Below are 19,206 nucleotides of genomic sequence, written 5' to 3'. Positions count from 1 at the left end.
TACGCATAGATATTTTTGTACGCATAGTGGCCCGCAATACCGCTAAATACAGTCAGGAATGCGGAGAAAGCTACGCATGGCCAGTCCTGTCGGACCTGTCGGCAAAAACGAAACTAGATGGCAGCGGGGGACCAGAGGATTAGTGAGTGACTACGAGGGCACAGGACTGCTGCAGGGGGCTGGTAGAAGCTCTGGCTTAAGTGTCCCTTTAAGGAGACTCTGAAGTCTCTGTAAATTCAGCTTTTTATTGCAAAAACCTGTTCAGCATTATTGCCCTAACTAAAACGTCACATCCCCGCGGCTGCACACTAACTAAATCCCCCCAAACTCCCCGAGGCACACTGCGGGGAGAGCTTCCGTAAGAGGCAGAGCTTTCAGCTGCAGCTCCGCCTCTACACGAGTCTATCAGCGCATTTCTCCGCCTCTCCCCCGCCCCTCTCAGTCTTCCTTCACTCAGAGGGGCGGGGGAGAGGCGGAGATCTGCCACTGACAGACGCGTGTGAGGCAGGGCTGCAGCTGAAAGCTCTGCCTCTCACGGAAGCGCACGGGGCAGCAAAATCCACGACCAAGAAAGTTGTGGATTTTGCGAGGGGAGTTTGGGAGGTTTTAGTTCGATTTCAGCAGCGGGGATGCAGCGTTTTAGTTAGGGTTATCGTGTTGAACAGCTTTTTGCAATAAAAAGCTGTATTCTCTGAGACTTCAGTGTTTCTTTAAAGCACACCTAAAATGAGAGGTACATGGAGGCTGTCCTATTTATTTCCTTGTAAACAATACACATTGCCTGGCTGTCCTGCTGATCCTCTGCCTCTAATACTTGCAGCCACAGCCCCTGAACAAGCATGCAGATCAGGTGCTCTGATTGAAGTCGGACTGGATTAGCTGCATCCTTGTTTCTGGTGTGTGATTTTACACAATACTGATGTATGATAGATCAGCAAGATGCCAGGCAACTGGAATTGTTTAAAGAGAACCTGAAGTGACAGCAGAGTGACGGCTCTCCCCTGTGGATTCTCTCTTCCTTCAGACAGGACAGGTACAAACAAACTAGAGCAAAGTCCTCTCAGATGATCTGATACCGCGCTGTCCTTGTACAGCTAAACTCAGGTGAAAGGGTCACATGCGCTGCTCTAGAGACAGTACACTGCTTTTTTGTAGACATGTAATGAGGTGACTTGTTCATTGCTGTAAAGCAGAGGGAAGGATATCACTTCCATTGTCTCGCAGACCTGCTGATCCTCTGCCTCTAATACCATAATAAAGGCTCCTGCACACCTACCAACAATCTGTCCAACTATCTTCCAAACTTGTCTGCTGGGAGAAAAGTTGGGTGTGTGAACAGCTGACAAACAACCAGATGACCAACTGATAACAGGTTGTTTGCCGGATCTGTCAAAAACCTGCGCAGTTTTTGCCTTTTTCATGATTGCTAACTCAGTAAAGGACCAGCCCTTAAAGCGTTGCTATCATATAAATCCGGCATAGCGGGGTCTGAACCCTCTATAACAGTAATTATAGATTGACGGTGTACCTTGAAATGAATCAGAGCACTCAGTATATGATTTTATATAAAAAATTGTATTTGCTTATCATACAGCATATATACAAAATATGAACAGTCCCAAGTAGTGTTTCCTTCTAACAGTATTCCATCTTATCAAGGCTTTATAGCCAAGCGATCATCAATCTTCTAAGCACATTCAAAAAGTAATATAACAGTTGTGTTATGTAGAATAAGATCAAAAGTAGTCTCCTCTGTATCAATAGCTGTGTATATAATATCTGTGTAAAACTTGTAGTAATCTTCTTAAAGAAATAGCATAAAAATAGCTTCTAAAAAACTTCTTGCTAACATCTTAATAAAACTTAATGCTGAAAAATAAATAAAGTAAATCACCAGAATATTAAGCATATTACCCCTTCTCTGTCATCTCTTCAGCATCTAGAACCACGTGTGGGAAGGTAGCTTTTGCCTCATGTGTCTTCTCAGGAGATTGTTGGGCTTCTGCAAACTATGAGCTTTCAGGCCCTACTTTTATAGGGGCTGGAGGCAATATGGCTGCCTAATCTGGACTTTCCCTGGATCCCAGGTTCTGACTGGCTAAAGCTTTCGTGCGTCAATGCTTTATCATGTTTTGATTACCTAAGTCACAATATTATTGTTTATAAATTCTTAATTATTTTATCTTGTGGGAATTAACGTCAATTGGAGTGCTTGACATTTTGTTTAGGTCATTTCTGACGCACGTAATTAAAAATGGACGTCAACAGCCATCTTGTCTGTTGGCTGACCCAGACATGGAGACTAAACAATGTCAATTCATGACGCATTTCTGATAAAGTGTTCGCTGCTAATTATGTTGAAATGTCTTGGTACTTCCCCAGACATGAGATTGGTCAGGTTGACACTGTAACCAGACCTGTGAGAGCCTTCAGCAATGTAAGGCTTATTGAAACATACAAGACTTCTAATATACTTATTTAAATATAAAGCTTATTATATAATTCTTCTTAAAACAATGAATCATATAAGGAATAATTACATATTAAATCTTAATAATATAAAATCAATGTCTATATTTTTGTCTTTCTTATAAAATAAATATAATGTCTACCGGCAGAGGTCAGCATTTCATAACAAATAACAATCTATTAATAATGTTGATTTTATAAAAGTATGAACCCGCCAGATGGCATCATTGTCCTAAATACGGGACAATACAAAAACCTTGGAACTTATTGACATTCCAAAGGACAATCATAGTCAAAACATGGCATTATATTCTTGCTGGCTGTGATGGCCTTCAAGCCACTGAACATGTCAACAATTGTCTAGCTTACAAGTTGAAACAATCTTATAAAAGTTTTACTTTCTCATCTTCCACGGGTAGACTACAGATTTTAAATATCTTTCAGAGTAATAGATTCTATTATATAGGGTTTAACAATAACTATTTATTTCTTTAGAAGGACTGTATCGATCATTAATATTTAGATTAATAATATCCATGTGTAATAATTATTGCAGTAATGTTAATTTTAAACCAGCATTCTGTCTTACACATACTGTGCAGTCTAACCTTGACATTAACAAAAAATGTTTTGGCTTCTTGTAACCAGTACATCAACAATCTTCCAGCTTGCAAGTTAAAATCTTTTAAGCTTTACAGCCTGGAATAATATGCTCAGTCACTTAGCAATATTAAAGAAGTACTATAACTTTACAGTTCACATTGAAATTTTGCATAGAACATTAAAGCTTAAACCATACACTTATGACAGCTTTTTCCTGCATAAATAAAACCGCTAGAATTCTGACAGATCCAACCGGCGGATCAGTCTGCCCCACTATCATGCAGGTTGGCTATGTTTGTACAGGTCTTTTGCCTTGTCACGAACGCCATGCTGATCTGTAAGTGTGGCTGAAAGGACACAACCAGGGGAGTACAGGAGCGGAAACTAGTGGAGGAGGAAAAAGTCAAGGCCTCTTCTCCTGACTCCTGCTACAATTGTTTGCCATAATAGTTCTTTAAAAGGAGCCTGAAGTGAGAGGGATATGGAGCCTGACATATGTTTTTCCTTTTAACCACTTTAGGACCACAGGCATACACCCCACCAGGCCATTTTTCACAATTCAGTGCTGTGCAGCTTTATCAGTTCGCTGCACAGCCATACAACTTACAAATTAACAAATTAATCCTCCTTTTCTTGTCAGACACAGGACCGTCTTTTGGTGGTCTCTGATCGCTCCTGCGATTGTTTGTTTTTGTTTTTTTTAAATTTATATAAAACATATCCTTTTTTTAACAGAAAAAAACTATTTCCTTTAATCCCCCCTCCTCACTATAAGGGCTGGAACCCACTAGAGCGATTTTTTTTGAACATTTAGGGAGCGTGATCAATCGCTAGCGATTTCCCTAAACGCTCTGCTAATGTAAATGGATGGCGCAAATTCCACAGAAGCGTTGCGATTAGCAAAATCGCAAACGCAGGACACGCAGCATTTTGTTAGCGTTTGCGCTTCAATGTAAAGTATGTAATCGCTGGCGTAATCGCTCATCAAAACCTGCAGGGATCGATTTTGCTAGCGTTTTGAAGTTACTGCACACTGTAACAAAATTAAAATTAATTGAAAGGACCAATCAGACTTTAAAACGCTAATCGCTACACAACCGCTGGCAAAATTATTACACTTTTTAAAATCGCTCCCTAAAACCCTCATGAAATTGCTTACAAACTGCTCATACAATACGCTACAACAAGAAAATCCAAATTTTGGTTCAACAAAAATCCAACCGGACGACTATTTTTATAATCATTCATAACCCATTGTGCCCATCAACGGAGATTATTTACAACCAATCCGATCACAATTTCTTATCGCTCGAACAATTTTTTGCTAGAAATTGGACCATTAGTAGCCACCTTAAGTTGTCCCTAGAGATTGATTGGCACTCAGTCCTATGCCTACAAGGCAGGGATTAGGTTGTGCATGCATCTGAGAGACAGTTAAAGCGGATCAGAGATGAAAAACTAAGTATAACAAGTAACTTGTGTATATATCTTATCTAAAGTTTAGATAGTTTGCACAGCAAATCTAGCTGCAAACAGCTATAACAGTTTATGATTATTTATTCCTGTGATACAATGAGGGCAGCCATGTTCTGTTTGTCATCATTACACCCAGGCAAGCTGCTCTGCATCTCCAGCCCTCAGCTCACTCTCCTCTCCTCCTTCCTCCTCCCCTCTGCCTCTGAAATCTCTGGCTAGTAACCTCCTCCTGCTCCTGCCCAGACTGAGCTCCCATAAGCCCTTGGTACATGAATCTGAAAATGCACTCTATGAAGCTGTGGGAGAGGCTTGTTTAGTTTATCGGGAATTAGAGTATTAAAACAAAACAAAAAAAGTATTTGGCTTGAGGAATGCCCTACAAACTATATGAAAGGAACACAATTATGCAATAAGTAAAAGTTTATCTCGGATCCACTTTAAAGAGACTCAGAGACGAAAATAATAATAGATTTATACATACCTGGGGCTTTCTCCAGCCCCATCCGCATGGATCGCTCCCACGGCGCTGTCCTCCACTGCCTCTATCGCCGGTACCGGGTCCCGTCAGTTCGGCCAGTCAGGGCCAGCGCAGTGCGCTCCCTCCCTACTGCGCATGCGCTGGCCAGACGGAGGGAGTCCCTGTGCATGCGTACAAGTGGCCGCGTCCAGTGGAAGTGACGGGACCCGGTACCGGCGATAGAGGCAGTGGAGGACGGTGGCGTGGGGGCGATCCATGCGGATGGGGCTGTAGGAAGCCCCAGGTATGTATATGGCAAGGCTGTCACTTTACATTTAATTAACCCCCCTAGCTATGTTAAGAAGCCTGCCAGCCGCGATCGCTGGCAGGCTTATTGCCGCCTCTCTCCCCCTGCAGGGAATAGCATTTCAGCAAACGCTCATTCCCTGCAAATCTTACGCATCGCGAGGTGACGCAATTCTGCGTTAGGCAGTCCTGGGGGAATCACTTTGCGGCCGCAATTCTGCGTTAGGCAGTCTTAGAGTGGTTAAATAATACCAGTTGCCTGGCTGTCCTATTGATCTCTTTGCTTGCAGTAATGTCTGTAACACACACCTGAAACAAGCATGCAGCCAGTGGCATAATTAGGGATGAGCAGCCCCTGCATCAGCAGGGGGGCCCAGAGGCGGAGGTGGGGGGGGGTTGAGGGGGCAACTACTAAACTTCCCTCTCTCTGATACTGCAGATCAGGTGTTTTTCTGGCTGTGAGGGTCACCAAGGGAAAGCAAGGGAAGGTTTTGCTGGGGGCCCGTGATTTGTAGTTGTGCCCCTGCATGCAGCTAATCTTGTCAGATTTTTGTCAGAAACATCTGATTTGCATGCTTGTTCTGGAGCTATTATTATTATTATTATCATAGCTCCTAGCTGTTCCACTTTTGGAGGGGAAGTCACTCTTTGGGAGCCCAGTCCCTCTTTCTCCCTCACTTGTCCCTCTTTCAGGACTGATGTACAGATCTGTGTTAATAGATGTATTTTTCGACTGCAAAATGTGTTTACCTGCTTGCCGACCACGTCATGCCGATGGGCGTGGGCGCGGCGGCAGCCCCAGGACCGCCTAACGCTGATCGGCGTAAAGTCCTGGGGCTTTGTTTTGCAGGAGATCGCGCACAGGCTGTGCGTGCACCTCCTGCTTAGCGATCACCGCTCGGAGACTGTTAGATGGTGAAACTGCCGTCTAATTAGCATGTACAGTGCTGCGATCCAGTATGACACGGCTGTCCCCTACAGAGGCACAGGGGTGATCGGCTGTCATAGGCTGAAACCTATGACAGCTGATCACAAGGATTGGCTGGCGGGCGGAGGGAGGGGGGGAGTACATAAATTATAAAAAAAGACACTTTTTTATTTCAAAATAAAGAAATAAATAATCAATGAGTTGCCTGCATCAATTCCGAAGTAACACAGCCACGCATAACTTCGTATCTAGTGTACTTATTGTACGCTTATAGGAAGTAATGCGCGAGGACATCTTGTGGCCAAATAGTGAAATTGTACTTACATACATTAGGGACTAAAAAATTGTTAATATGTACAAGTCCTTCTCAAAAAATTAGCATATTGTGATAAAGTTCATTATTTTTTGTAATTTACTGATAAACATTAGACTTTCATATATTTTAGATTCATTACACACAACTGAAGTAGTTCAAGCCTTTTATTCTTTTAATATTGATGATTTTGGCATACAGCTCATGAAAACCCAAAATCATCATGAAAAGGTTCTCTAAACGAGCTATTAACCTAATCATCTGAATCAACTAATTAACTCTAAACACCTGCAAAAGATTCCTGAGGCTTTTAAAAACTCCCAGCCTGGTTCATTACTCAAAACCACAATCATGGGTAAGACTGCCGACCTTAATGCTGTCCAGAAGGCCATCATTGACACCCTCAAACAAGAGGGTAAGACAGAGAAATACATTTCTGAACGAATAGGCTGTTCCCAGAGTGCTGTATCAAGGCACCTCAGTGGGAAGTCTGTGGGAAGGAAAAAGTGAGGCAGAAAACGCTGCCCAACGAGAAGAGGTGACCGGACCCTGAGGAAGATTGTGGAGAAGGAACAATTCCAGACTTTGGGGGACCTGTGGAAGCAGTGGACTGAGTCTGGAGTAGAAACATCCCGAGCCACCATATACAGGTGTGTGCAGAAAATGGGCTACAGGTGCCACATTCCCCAGGTCAAGCCACTTTTGAACCAGAAACAGCGGCAGAAGCGCCTGACCTGGGCTACAGAGAAGCAGCACTGGACTGTTGCTCAGTGGTCCAAAGTACTTTTTTCAGAGGAAAGCAATTTTTGCATGTCATTCAGAAATCAAGGTGCCAGAGTCTGGAGGAAGACTGGGGAGAGGGAAATGCCTGAAGTCCAGTGTCAAGTACCCACAGTCAGTGATGGTCTGTGGTGCCATGTCAGCTGCTGGTGTTGGTCCACTGTGTTTTATCAAGGGCAGGGTCAATGCAGCTAGCTATCAGGAGATTTTGGAGCACTTCATGCTTCCATCTGCTGAAAAGCTTTATGGAGATGAAGATTTCATTTTTCAGCACGACCTGGCACCTGCTCACAGTGCCAAAACCACTGGTAAATGGTTTACTGACCATGGTATTACTGTGCTCAATTGGCCTGCCAACTCTCCTGACCTGAACCCCATAGAGAATCTGTGGGATATTGTGAAGAGAAAGTTGAGAGATGCAAGACCCAACACTCTGGATGAGCTTAAGGCCGCTATCGAAGCATCCTGGGCCTCCATAACACCTGAGCAGTGCCATAGGCTGATTGCCTCCATGCCAGGCCACATTGAAGCAGTCATTTCTGCAAAAGGATTCCCGACCAAGTATTGAGTGCATAACTGAACATCATTATTTGAAGGTTGACTTTTTTTGTTTTCTTTTATTGGTCGGATGAAATATGCTAATTTTTTGAGATAGGAATTGTGGGTTTTCATGAGCTGTATGCTAAAATCATCAATATTAAAACAATAAAAGGCTTGAACTACTTCAGTTGTGTGTAATGAATCTAAAATATATGAAAGTCTAATGTTTATCAGTACATTACAGAAAATAATGAACTTTATTACAATATGCTAATTTTTTTTAGAAGGACCTGTATGTCAAGAGGGTATATTACTATTAAATTTTGGGCTTATGATTAGTGATGGATGTAAAACTGAAAAAAATGCACCTTTATTTCAAAATAAAATATTGTCACCATATATTGTACTAGGGATATAATATAAACGTTGCAATAACTGGGACAAATGGGCAAATAAAATGTGTGGCTTTTACCCACAGTAGCACATTTTATTTTAAAACTATGACGGCCAAAAGCTGGAAAATAATGATTTTTTTTCCCTTATTATTCCCATTAAATTGCATTTAGAATAAAATAATTCTTAGCATAATGTACCACCCAAAGAAAGCCCAAAGAAAGCCTAATTGGTGGCGGAGGCAGCTGAAATGTGAAAATTCCTCTCGTCCATAAGGTGAAAATAACCTGCGGGCTGAAATGGTTAGATTAAATACATATGGCAGCCTCCATATCCCTGTCACTTCAAGATTTACTACACTGAAGAAACAGTGGCCTCGATTCATCATGACTTATCGAATTGGTTAACGACACTTCGGTAAAATACCGATTTCGTTTAGTTGATTTCAGGATTCATCAAATTTATATACAGCTGTTAGCGGGCATTCGGTAATAATTCGGTAATTATTCGGTAATGATGCGTTAAAAACGGAAGAAAGTGCAATTCATGAAAATGAAAGTGGGCGTGGTTTATCGTTACATTTAGGATTAGTTATCTCCTTCACTGCTCTGTCGTTATTCCTGTCAGATCATTGCTGACAGAGAAGATGGAGCCATTTGAAGTGGTTCTGTATCAGCTGACAGTGATTGAAAGGCACAGAAGGGCAAGAATAAGGTCTAGAACATATCAATCTGCAAGAGAATGGATTTATTTGCTATACCAGGACATCGGCATTTCTCTTGAATCATCTTGTAAGAGAACACAGGCAGTGCCAGGATTAACTAAATTTCTAGCTGCACTATATTTTTTCACAAAAGGCTCCTATCAAGCCGTAGCTGGGGAAATTGTGGGATTGTCCCAAGCCACTTCCAGAATCCTGGTCCAGGTGTTAAGCCCTATTCAGAATGTTGCTACGTAGTGTTCAAAGGACTGCCTTTTACCCACAATTCCACAGGAATCTTATGGCCTTGTGTTAAATTACCGCTTTAAAATGGAAATATCGACACGTTACCGAATTGATATCGATATTTTATCGAATTCACAGCGAAAGCGGAAAAATCTTGATGAATACAACTAGAAATCGATAAACTTCGAATTCGGTAATTTAACAAACTGGAAAAAGTTATCTCAAAGACAATGATGAATCGAGGCCAGTGTGTGTTATTATAATCTAGATCAACTGAATTGAGAAAAAATATATATACACCAAAATAACTGTACCTCTTTTGGGCATATTTTTCCTACTCTGTGTGTATATTTTTTGCAAGTGTGTGCACAAAACCTTTTTTCACTGTGGATTTTGTACTTTTTTTTTAAATATATTTTTAAGTATTTTTTTGCACAATTATTGGTTGGCACTACAACTTTCACTCATATGATGTGTGTTTCTATGTAGCCACTATTTGGATTTTTCTATATCACAGTTGGCAGCTCACCTCGGTAGTACTATTATATATATTTTGTGACCAAATGTATCAGCAGCAGCAGGGGTGTAACTAGACATCACTGGGCCCCCCTGCGAAACTTTGGTAGGGGCCCCCCACCCTCCTCGCTTTCTGCACAAGAAAACTGAGGACCAATGTGTTTTCCCCATGCAGAGAAAAACACTTAGACTTAAACTTAAAGGAAACGTCAGGCAATCTATGCTACCCCCAGATCTACTTACCCGGGGCTTCCTCCAGCCCCTTGCAGCCGACCAGTCCCTTGTTGCAGCTCTGTTCAGGGCCGGCGCTACCATAGAGGCAAAGGAGGCAATTGCCCCAGAGCCTGTAAGGGCCCCCAGTGGCTACAAGTGTAAAAAAAATATTTCAAAAAGACCTCATAGTTTTTGAGAAAATCGATTTTAAAGCTTCAAAGGAAAAAAAAGTACACATTTAAAAACCCGCCGACTTTAACGGTTAATAGCAAATCCATGTTAAATGCTAGAAACCCTAAATTTGCAGGATATGTTAAGGATATCATTGGGAATAAGAGGAAAAAACAATTTCTCAAAAATACCTTATCGTTTTTGAGAAAATTGATTGTAAAGTTTTGAAGGAAAATAGTATACTTTTAAATGCGGTAAATGTCACTTTTAGTACCTAACGGTAGTGTAATTTTACATGCATCAAAAGAAAGAGCAATACATTTCCTGACGGGGTTTCCAGGGGGTCCATACGCAGTCGCAATATGGCTGTATGCAGATCCCTGGCATTTTTTCCTATTTTCCCAATTTTTTTTTTTTTTTTTTTTTTTTTTTATGTTTAGAGTGTGGGAATTTTTTTTTTAAATTATGTGGCGTTCCCCCTCCTGAAACTTTTTAACCCCTTGTCCCCCATGCAGGCTGGGGTAGCCAGAATATGGAGCTCTGACCGATTGGGGCTTCACACCCTGCCTATACCAGCTGCAAAAAAGGTCTGTTAATGCCGATTTTTGTTCCGGGGTATCTGTTGGGGGCCCCCCCAGGTTTATTTTGCCCTGGGGCCCCATTGTTGCTTAAACCAGCCCTGGCTCTGTTCCAAGTACATACATACACACACAGCCATATTATTTTACTACATGCAGTGGAGTATCTGGGCAAAATAGTGCCTATGGCAAACACTGAAGTTGCACACCCCCTCCCCCATTCCCAGAGAATAGGATCTTTAAGATCCTGGACAACTGAATGCAAAGTACTGCAAACGCTCAACTTCCCTTTTGCACACGTTGTGTAAAAATGTGTGATGTTGCTCACAGGAAGATGGATCGGAGAACGCTCGTCGTTGCTGGATCCATCTACTTACATGTTGTGCCAGCAATGAGTACTGTATTTAGTTTTGAGACAGTGAGCTGACTAAATGTTCACTTTCCTCCCTACCCCTACCCAGCATCTACTCATTGCTGGTCAGTGTTCTTATCAGGATGATCTCCTGCAGCAGCTCTGATAAAAGTCAAGGACCTGTGAATCTTCTCACTAGCAGCTATGTACTGTGAGCCTGCTGAGAGCAATGTATGGGCAGCTTATGCTGGGCATACACAGCATTTTTTTTCTTACCAATCGAGCCGCTGATGGCTCGATTGATAATTTCCGATGTGTCCGATCACGCGGCGGATCGATTCCGCGCTCGATCCCCGCGGACGGACAATGGAAGAGAAACAAAGAGAAGATAAGAAGTGCCTGCGGGGACGAGCGGGAATCGATCCGGGCGCCCGCGGGGACGAGCAGGGACGCGGCGGGAGTCGATCCGGCGGCTAATCGAGCCGCCGAATTGCGCCGTGTATTCCCAGCATGAGGCTGTAAACCTTACAATGCCTATATAGCAGCTCTCAGGAAGTTTACAGCACACCGCTGCAAGTCAGAAGATTCAGATGTCCTTTGCTTTCATCAGCGCAGGAGATCATCCTGATAAGGACACAGAGACCAGTGTGATGATCCCTGTCTCTTCCTGCCGCCCTCAGCATAGCGACTCCACTCATGTCTGATCCATGTGTGTCCCCATGCAGCAGCTCCAGCTACACACATACACTCCCCTCCTCTCTCACCCCCATCAGCCCCAGCGGCACGCACGCAGGGCTCCATGGCCAATCAATAGGGTTATTATGTGAGTGATGTTGCCAGGTCGACACAGAAGCTGTCAGCAGAGAGGTGGACACCTGGACAGGACACAGACACAGTCCTCTGCCTCTTCCTACTTGTACAGACAGCTGGGCTGGCTGGGAGGGAAAGGTAATTTGCTAATTGATGCGCCCCCCTGGGAGGTGAAAGACAATGGAGCCTATTGCAGGAGCTCTATGTGCAAGGCTCCAGATACGCGTCTGACTACATGAGAGCACATGCTATATAGAGGAACAACAATGACATGATGAACATAAGATATAGTATTCAGAGTGTCACTGACTGATACGGTTATTACAGGATCTTGGACTCAGTATGAGACAACAAGCTCTCAATGAGGCAGTGACAGTCAGACATCAATCTTACCCACTCTGCTGTGTTGTAAAAGTATTCTGAGGCCATAAGGTCATTAGCCTGTGTGTGTGATAAGAATCTAGGAATCTCTTTGGAATGATTGCTATTAAGGGACAGTCTGCAACTTTTTTTCACCCTGTGAATCCTTCGTTTGAAAGGTTGTATATGAAGTCATCAGAACTTTGCTGCAGTGTGAGACAGATGTTTTTTACGAACCCTAGGGAGCAGGGACAGTGTACAAATGCCAAAGTGTGTATGAGTCCTTATCTGTGTTGTGGACACATGCAATCAATATAACAATGGTGCGAGAGCAGAATACGTTTTTTTTCTCTCCATGCCCTTAGTTGTCAGTCTCTCAAACTTTTCCCCACACGGCCCCCTGTGGCTTCTGGGCCCCCCTGCGGAGGCATCCCTTGCAGGGTCTATTGTAACGCCCCTGAGCAGCAGTGTGTCTGATTATAATCAGCACTGTTTTATCTGTGTTTTATGTGTTTTTTTTTTTTCCATCAGCAGTTAATTATTCAATTAAGTTGTATTTTGAATCTAATTTCAGAAAATGTTTGTGCTTACTTATGTACATTTTGGCAACTGTTGTTTGATGTTTGAACTTATTAGAAGTGCAGGCACAGGGCTACACACATGCATGTGGTTAGGAAGCTCTATTTCACTCACTCACAATAAAGGTCATTGATAAACTGTCTGAGTAAAAGTGAAAGTAATGTGGTGCGCTTCTGTGATTGTGCTGAACACACAAATGTGCGGGATGTGGCTGCTGCGGTTTCTGCTTCTTCTGTGGCTGCAGCACACAGGTAAGCCTTTATCTGGGGTTATCTTACATACACACAGGGGGTCAGGTGTTTAGGCAGCAGAGGCTGCAGGATGTGGCTGCTGCGGTTTCTGCTTCTTCTGTGGCTGCAGCACACAGGTAAGCCTTTGTCCGAGGTTATCTTACATACACACAGAGGGTCAGGTGATTAGGCAGCAGAGCTGGCAGGGTGAGGCTGCAGCTACTGCTGATGAAGGAACACAAATCATTCCTCTGCTGTCCCTGGTCTGGAAGCAGCAGACTATTGTGTGGCGTGTCAGACAGTAGTTCATGCAGGAAGTTTTGAATCAGGGGGTCCCAATAGGGGGAGTTCAGGAGTAGAGCTCAGAGGAACTGCTCCACGGGTGAATTCACAGCACAACGTCTTGTACAACGGAGGTAGCCCATTCAGCCTTTCAGAAAGCCCAGAATGCAGCCCTGTCTAGAGACAGAAGTTCTGTACTACTTAAAGTGAACATAAACTGATGTTAAAAATGTATTTCTGAACTTACGTGGGGCTTCCTCCAGCCCCCCTATAGTCCGTGAGGTCCCTCTGTGTCCTCTGTTCTCCAGCTGGTGGCTCTGTTACCTGCCCGACCCGTCCGGGAGTCATGCATGGCTGCGCATGTGCGGCCCATCTTAATCGCGATTCCAGTGAAGGCCACTATTTTGTCAGTTAGACCGTTCAGAAAATGCTTTTGAAAACAAAACAAACCCCCAGAATCCCCTATGAGGAGATGGAATGGCCCAAAACCTGTCAGTTCTGTCAGATTTTTCCTGCTTTCTTTTTTTGCTGCACACTTTAATAGTGTAGTTGTGCTTGTTTGTATGCTCACACAGAGTTTGTACTGGTTTAGAGAAATACTTGTCTACAAACTAGGAAACAGGGGGGGGGGGGGGGGTAGGGGGGCGGAGGTCCAGGTCAGAGAAAACCTGTTCTGCTGTTTCTCTCATTATGCTGGGGGCGGAGGTCCAGGTCAGAGAAAACCTGTTCTGCTGTTTCTCTCATTATGCTGGTTTACTGAATGTGTGACAGCATTACATAGAACAAATGGTGGGCTGAGCTCCGATGCAGCAGATGTCAGCACAGAGGCATATTTGTGTATTACTATACAATTATAGTTGTTTTATTGCTTTCTTCATTTACTCTTGTGGCTATGTGTGATTCTGCATTGCTCTCCAGCCTATACGATGCCCAGTAACGGGGCAATATTTTCCTCAGATGTGAGCATTTGAACAGATTTGTATGATGGAATTACACAGAAACCCACGCAGTATGTATGAACTGATTCTATGGCTTATTGGCATTCAAAATTTGGTTGATTGGAATGTTGGATTTTACAATTGTACCTGAAGACAAGTTCCCTGATTGACACATTTATGGCAACAATCGATAGTTATCTTCCAATTACTTACAATCCCGCAAATATGATCAAATAATCACATCTGTGGAAAATATTGTACAGTTAATGGGCATATTAACCATTTAAGGTCCCAGGCTTAACACCCCCCCCCCCCCCCCCCCCCAACAACCAGGCTCTTTTTTTCTAAGCTGGCCTGTGCAGCTTTTCAGCCTCCTGCACAGCCCAGCTATGGAGCCCAGCGATCGGACTCTCCTCCTTGCCGCTGTAGGTGTCTGATCGCTGAGGCCGTTTTTTTTTCCTTCAGCCTGAATGAGGCTTTTTCTCCCTCCCTCCGAGATTCTGTATTGAACAGGACGGCGATCCGTCCTGTTCCGCCTCTCATAGGCATCAGCCTATGAGAGGACGGCAATCCCCGGCCAATCAGAGGCCAGGGATCGCCAATCTCGTACAGCGCTGCTGGAGACCGCAGCGATGTACGGTGGTAAACAAAGGGGATTTCTTTCCCCTTTCATTTACAAACAGCCTGCTAGCAGCCACGCCCATTAGCGTGACGCGTCATGCAGTTAAAGGTAGCCATACCCGATACAATCAACCAATAGATTTTTTTTTTCTTTATAGAAACAATAGATTGTATAATAAATCTAAAAGAAAAGTTTTTCAATAGAGAGGAAAAGCAATATTTTTGTTTTCAATAAAAAATCCGATAGCATGTGTGATATTTTCAGAGAGATTGATCATACTTGTTTGGTACATTGTTGTTGTTTTTCTGATTATTCAATGAAGTGGAAAAATCAATCAGAAAAATTGGACGTTTTTTTTTCTGTTTGAGCACGAAATCTGAGGGTAGGAACACAGCAGTCAGAATCGCATATGTCAGGTCAACATCTGCAAGGAGTTTGTATGTTCTCCCCGTGTCTGTGTGTGTTTCCTCTGGACACTCTGGTTTCCTCCCACATCCCAAAAACATACAGATAAGTTAATTGGCTTCCCCCGAAATACGCCCTAGACTATAATACAAACACGATACATACATAGCCATATGACTAGGGATTGTGAGCTCTTCCGAGGGACGGGTAGTGACAAGACTATATATACTCTGTACAGCGCCGCGCTGTCGTCGCTATATAAATACTAAATAATAATAACAATATGTGCTATGGAAACGCATATGTGATTCTGCCTAGTGTGTTCCTACCCTGATTGAGTCTCTAGGGTTTTTCTTTTATATATATTTAAGCCGATAAGAAGTGGCTAATTTTTATAAAAATTGAATGGTATAGGACAGGGGTCTGCAACCTTTAAGAATTAAAGAGCCACTTGGACCCGTTTCCGAAAAGAGAAAAAAAAATGGGAGCCGCAAAACCATTATAAAACAGATATGACCTTAATATGCACAAATCGTTAGCAGATATGTCCCCAATATGCACAAATCGTTAGCAGATATGACCCCAATATGCAGATATGTCCCCAATATGCACAAATCGTTAGCAGATATGACCCCAATATGCACAAATCGTTAGCAGATATCACCCCAATATGCACAAATCGTTAGCAGATATGACCCCAATATGCACAAATCGTTAGCAGATATCACCCCAATATGCACAAATCGTTAGCAGATATGAAGCCAATATGCACAAATCGTTAGCAGATATGACCCCAATATGCACAAATCGTTAGCAGATTTGACCCCAATATGCACAAATCGTTAGCAGATATGCACAAATCGTTAGCAGATATGACCCCAATATGCACAAATCGTTAGCAGATATGACCCCAATATGCACAAATCGTTAGCAGATATGTCCCCAATATGCACAAATCGTTAGCAGATATGACCCCAATATGCACAAATCGTTAGCAGATATCACCCCAATATGCACAAATCGTTAGCAGATATCACCCCAATATGCACAAATCGTTAGCAGATATGACCCCAATATGCACAAATCGTTAGCAGATATGACCCCAATATGCACAAATCGTTAGCAGATATGTACCCAATATGCACAAATCGTTAGCAGATATGACCCCAATATGCACAAATCGTTAGCAGATATGACCCCAATATGCACAAATCGTTAGCAGATATGACCCCAATATGCACAAATCGTTAGCAGATATCACCCCAATATGCACAAATCGTTAGCAGATATGACCCCAATATGCACAAATCGTTAGCAGATATCACCCCAATATGCACAAATCGTTAGCAGATATGTACCCAATATGCACAAATCGTTAGCAGATATGACCCCAATATGCACAAATCGTTAGCAGATATGACCCCAATATGCACAAATCGTTAGCAGATATGACCCCAATATGCACAAATCGTTAGCAGATATGACCCCAATATGCACAAATCGTTAGCAGATATCACCCCAATATGCACAAATCGTTAGCAGATATGTACCCAATATGCACAAATCGTTAGCAGATATGACCCCAATATGCACAAATCGTTAGCAGATATGACCCCAATATGCACAAATCGTTAGCAGATATGACCCCAATATGCACAAATCGTTAGCAGATATGACCCCAATATGCACAAATCGTTAGCAGATATGACCCCAATATGCACAAATCGTTAGCAGATATGCACAAATCGTTAGCAGATATGTCCCCAATATGCACAAATCGTTAGCAGATATGACCCCAATATGCACAAATCGTTAGCAGATATGTACCCAATATGCACAAATCGTTAGCAGATATGACCCCAATATGCACAAATCGTTAGCAGATATGACCCCAATATGCACAAATCGTTAGCAGATATGACCCCAATATGCACAAATCGTTAGCAGATATGACCCCAATATGCACAAATCGTTAGCAGATATGACCCCAATATGCACAAATCGTTAGCAGATATGCACAAATCGTTAGCAGATATGTCCCCAATATGCACAAATCGTTAGCAGATATGACCCCAATATGCACAAATCGTTAGCAGATATCACCCCAATATGCATAAATTGTTAGCAGATATCACCCCAATATGCACAAATCGTTAGCAGATATGTACCCAATATGCAGATATGACCCCAATATGCACAAATCGTTAGCAGATATGTCCCCAATATGCACAAATCGTTAGCAGATATGACCCCAATATGCACAAATCGTTAGCAGATATGTCCCCAATATGCAGATATGACCCCAATATGCACAAATCGTTAGCAGATATGACCCCAATATGCACAAATCGTTAGCAGATATGCACAAATCGTTAGCAGATATGTCCCCAATATGCACAAATCGTTAGCAGATATGACCCCAATATGCACAAATCGTTAGCAGATATGTACCCAATATGCACAAATCGTTAGCAGATATGACCCCAATATGCACAAATCGTTAGCAGATATGACCCCAATATGCACAAATCGTTAGCAGATATGACCCCAATATGCACAAATCGTTAGCAGATATGACCCCAATATGCACAAATCGTTAGCAGATATGCACAAATCGTTATCAGATATGTCCCCAATATGCACAAATCGTTAGCAGATATGACCCCAATATGCACAAATCGTTAGCAGATATGCACAAATCGTTAGCAGATATGTCCCCAATATGCACAAATCGTTAGCAGATATGACCCCAATATGCACAAATCGTTAGCAGATATCACCCCAATATGCACAAATCGTTAGCAGATATGTACCCAATATGCAGATATGACCCCAATATGCACAAATCGTTAGCAGATATGTCCCCAATATGCACAAATCGTTAGCAGATATGTCCCCAATATGCACAAATCGTTAGCAGATATGTCCCCAATATGCACAAATCGTTAGCAGATATGTCCCCAATATGCAGATATGACCCCAATATGCACAAATCGTTAGCAGATATGTCCCCAATATGCACAAATCGTTAGCAGATATGTCCCCAATATGCAGATATGACCCCAATATGCACAAATCGTTAGCAGATATGTCCCCAATATGCACAAATCGTTAGCAGATATGTCCCCAATATGCAGATATGACCCCAATATGCACAAATCGTTAGCAGATATGTCCCCAATATGCACAAATCGTTAGCAGATATGACCCCAATATGCACAAATCGTTAGCAGATATGTCCCCAATATGCAGATATGACCCCAATATGCACAAATCGTTAGCAGATATAACCCCAATATGCACAAATCGTTAGCAGATATGACCCCAATATGCACAAATCGTTAGCAGATATGTCCCCAATATGCAGATATGACCCCAATATGCACAAATCGTTAGCAGATATGACCCCAATATGCACAAATCGTTAGCAGATATGCACAAATCGTTAGCAGATATGTCCCCAATATGCACAAATCGTTAGCAGATATGACCCCAATATGCACAAATCGTTAGCAGATATGTACCCAATATGCACAAATCGTTAGCAGATATGACCCCAATATGCACAAATCGTTAGCAGATATGACCCCAATATGCACAAATCGTTAGCAGATATGACCCCAATATGCACAAATCGTTAGCAGATATGACCCCAATATGCACAAATCGTTAGCAGATATGCACAAATCGTTATCAGATATGTCCCCAATATGCACAAATCGTTAGCAGATATGACCCCAATATGCACAAATCGTTAGCAGATATGCACAAATCGTTAGCAGATATGTCCCCAATATGCACAAATCGTTAGCAGATATGACCCCAATATGCACAAATCGTTAGCAGATATCACCCCAATATGCACAAATCGTTAGCAGATATGTACCCAATATGCAGATATGACCCCAATATGCACAAATCGTTAGCAGATATGTCCCC

At 42.6% G+C, this 19,206-nt stretch overlaps 1 pseudogene; it reads left to right on the top strand.

The window, feature by feature from the left end:
• Window positions 1-13,111: 13,111 nt before the first annotated feature.
• The window catches only part of LOC137525930 (uncharacterized), a 64,170-nt pseudogene continuing 58,075 nt past the window's right edge, over window positions 13,112-19,206 (top strand).

Source organism: Hyperolius riggenbachi, chromosome 7 (assembly GCF_040937935.1).
Source record: "Hyperolius riggenbachi isolate aHypRig1 chromosome 7, aHypRig1.pri, whole genome shotgun sequence".
NCBI classification, from domain to species: Eukaryota; Metazoa; Chordata; class Amphibia; order Anura; family Hyperoliidae; genus Hyperolius; species Hyperolius riggenbachi.
Note: the sequence above shows the minus strand (reverse complement) of the source record. Positions and strands in the feature narration are given on the sequence as shown.